At 46.3% G+C, this 3,589-nt stretch overlaps 1 non-coding gene across 1 annotated transcript; it reads right to left on the minus strand.

Moving 5' to 3' along the window:
• Positions 1-1,535: 1,535 nt before the first annotated feature.
• LOC140395807 (U2 spliceosomal RNA) lies at positions 1,536-1,726 on the minus strand. Its single transcript, XR_011936321.1, has one exon. It is a non-coding gene; the product is annotated as a U2 spliceosomal RNA (small nuclear RNA).
• Between the last annotated feature and the right edge of the window lie 1,863 nt (positions 1,727-3,589).

Below are 3,589 nucleotides of genomic sequence, written 5' to 3' on the forward strand. Positions count from 1 at the left end.
GATGTGCAGGGCATGCCAGGAATTGTCCAGAGCTCCCCGGGGAGTTGCTGTCTTGTGGCCAGGAGGTGCCTGGCGTATACTTGATTTACTGGTCGAACGTAATGTCCCTTCAGGAGCTCCATCGCTTCGGAGTAGATGGGCGCATCCCGGATGAGGGGAAAAATGTCAGGGCTCACCCGTGAATAGAGGACTTGGAGCTTCTGCAAGTCCGAGGGTTCTTCAGCGGCTGTCCTGAGGTAGCTTTCGAAGCAGGCTAGCCAGTGGTCAAAGGCGGACGTAGCGCTTGAGGGCTCAGCTGCAGGTGATCAGGCTTGACGCGGAGATCCGTCGTTTAGAAAATCTTGCTCAATAAATTGATGCACTATCAATTACCACAAAGACGAGAATCGTGGAACAATCGAGGCTTGATTGAGCAAAGATGTGGTGCCTCCTGTAGCTGGAACCAGAATGGCTGCAGCACCGCGGTGCGAGCACACACATTTATACGCCGCCTACTGGGCGGAGCCAGCAGGCAGGGATTTACCCTTGCACTCTAATATACGGGCAGTGCCATAATACATATAATATACTACTAGTGGTGACTACCACAATGCATGAAGGGCCAAGTTGCCTCTTTATGTCCAGTCTAATTCTATGAATCAATTTAAAGTGATTATCTGATGTTTCAGAACAAACTGTCCACAAAATATTTTGAGTTACAGAAATAATCCACTGCCTCCAGTGAATCTCTCTTCAGCCTATAATAAGCAGTTGAACCTCGCAACACCAGTCCCCAGCACGCGTTTAAAGACAAATATGGGAATACCTAAAGAAATAACGTGCAGAATTTAGTCCCAGCGACAGGGGCTCCCCCATCCCCCCGCCCCACTGGTTGGAGAACCAGTAGGAAGCTCGCATTGATTTTCCCTACAAGGCCCAGCACAATTATATGGAAAACTGGCACTTGCCAGGAGCTCCCGTTGGATTAAGCCCCCGTAGGGAGGAAACCCCATCCAGAGAGCTGCTGGTCAATCAGAGTCTGGTTCTGTTCATTGCCAGCAGCACAACTGGGATTGCTGGTTGTTGGTAATCCATCATTGGATCCCTGGAGATAAATAAGTGAGGTTGAATGGAGATTGGGGTGCCAAAAGGTGGGGTGGGGGAGGGGGGGCACGGGAAAAGTTTGTTATTCTTTCATGGGATGTGGGTGTCACTGGCTAGGCCAACATTTGTTGTCCATCCCTAATTGTCCTTGAGAAGGTGGTGGTGAGCTACCTTCTTGAACCGCTGCGGTCCATGTGGTGTAGGTACACCCAGAGTGCTGTTAGGGAGGAAGTGCCAGGCTTTTGATCAGTGAAGGAACGATGATATGTTTCCACATCAGGATGGTGAGTGACTTGGAAGGGAACTTGCAGGGGGCGCTGACGATCCCAGGTATCTGCTACTCTTGTCCTTTTAGGTGGTAGAGTTGCTGGGTTTGGAAGCTGCAGTCAAAGGAGCCTTGGTGAGTTGCTGTGTTTGAGCTGTTTTTTGACTTGGAAATTCCCCATAAAGGGGGCGTGTGCACCATTCCCGGAGATACGGCAATACCAGATCGATACATGGAGTAGACGGAGCAAGCCCCTATTCCACCTCCCTGCTCCAAAAATCAATTTAATATATGGTCCCCAGATAAGGGACGTATCAGATATTAAACTGATAAAAGCAGATACTACACTTGATCTTAGCCAAAAGGCCGAGAAGCGATCTTGGTGAGTTGCTGCCATACACCTTGTAGATGGTGAACACCGCTGCCATTGTGCGTCAGTGGTGGAGAGAGTGAATGTTTTCGGTGCTGGATGGGGTGCCAATCGACCAGACTTCTTTGCCCTGGATGACGTTGAGCTTCGTGAGTGTTGCTCGAGCTCCACCATCCAGGCAATTGGAGAGCATTCCATCATAATCCTGAATTGTACCTTTTAGATGGTGAACAGGCTTTAGGGAGTCAGGAGGTGAGTTACTTGCTACAGAATTCCTTGACTCTGACTCTAATGTAATTGAGCACCGATAAGGTCCACTCCTCCATGGCACCTTTTAATTGTGCTTTCACACAGCACTATTCCTTTTTTCAATTAAGGGGCAATTTAGCATGGCCAATCCACCTACCCTGCACATCTTTTGGGTGGTGGGGGTGTGACACACACAGACACTGGGAGAATGTACAAATCCCACATGGACAGTGACTCGGGGCCAGGATCGAACCCGGGTCCTCAGCGCTGTGAGGCAGCAGTGCTAACCACTGCGCCTCTGTGCCACCCTTCATACAGCATTATTCTAACAGCCTTAAAGCTCCAGGAAATCACCAACATTCTTTATCCAGTATCCCTCAGTGCAACTTCAAGGTCTGAATGTTACCATGCTAATGAGAAGGTTTTATGGCCCTTCAGAGGGTTTGGCAATCTACTCCAGGGGAGCGTCTGATTTAAAAAAAACAAAATAATTTGAAAGTGAGGACATTTTATTGCAGTTGTTTCTTGCTTATGACATCTCATAATCTAACATTACAATCTTGGCATTTTAAGTACTGCCTTCTCAAGCATCTAACAAGTGATATCTTGAATGAAACCTTGAGCCTAATTTTCTGGTCAATGGTTTGGATCGGGTGATAGATTTCTGAAAGTTTAAACTTCAACCCAACCAAAACCTGCCCATTTTTAAAAAGTTCAAACCTATTTCAAAGTCTTTGTTCTCAATGAGTATTTGAAAAACTGGGTCTGTATCAGCTGTGGTCATTATCCTCCTACGTGTCCTTATCCCATCAATTTTGCAACGCTTTAAAAGCAGAAATTCTCGATATGCTCTTCCACGCTTTATTTTATTGGATCAATTCTGCAATATTGGACAGTGTGGCTGCCATTGCCATTGGCAGGAAAGAAGGAAGTTGAATACATAAGAGAAAAACTTAGAACTTTTGGTGGATAGAATGAAAGTGATAGGGAGAAGTGGAAGGTGAAGTTTTGTCGCAAATACCGATGTGGTAATCTTACTGATTATTATTAAATATGTTTTGCTCTGTGAACATAATTGTGTTTTGTCAGGGAATTGAAGACCATGCTAACTTGAACTTAATTGGATCTTTACACTATCTACCATTGAGAATGTGAATCAGTATCTCACATCATTGCCTCTGCTAATTTTGGCAATCGATGTGACATATGAATGAGCATTTGAAAAATATCCTGTCACCCCAGAGAACTATTATGGAGAATCTTGTTTAGACTGTCCTTGCAAACTACCACTCAGCTCCAACCACCCTTTTCCCTCCATGGCCCTCGAATATGATGTTGCCTGCCCAATCCGTGCCTAACCTTTCCAGAATTCCATGTTTGAATCTTTCCAATCAGGTTTCCACCTCTGCTCACATTACCGAAACCACACCTATCAAAGTCACAAATGACATCTGATGAAACTTTGGCAAGCTATCCTTCCTCATCCTTCTCGGCACATAGTTGACCAGATCAGGGAATCGCATGCAGTGGATGCTCTTCCTGCTCCTGCACTTTCATCTCTGCTGGCTCCCAGGGATATTCCTGACCCCGGCCTATTTCTCATCCACATGCTGCTCCTTGCT

The sequence above is a fragment of the Scyliorhinus torazame genome, chromosome 18 (genome assembly GCF_047496885.1).
Source record: "Scyliorhinus torazame isolate Kashiwa2021f chromosome 18, sScyTor2.1, whole genome shotgun sequence".
NCBI classification, from domain to species: Eukaryota; Metazoa; Chordata; class Chondrichthyes; order Carcharhiniformes; family Scyliorhinidae; genus Scyliorhinus; species Scyliorhinus torazame.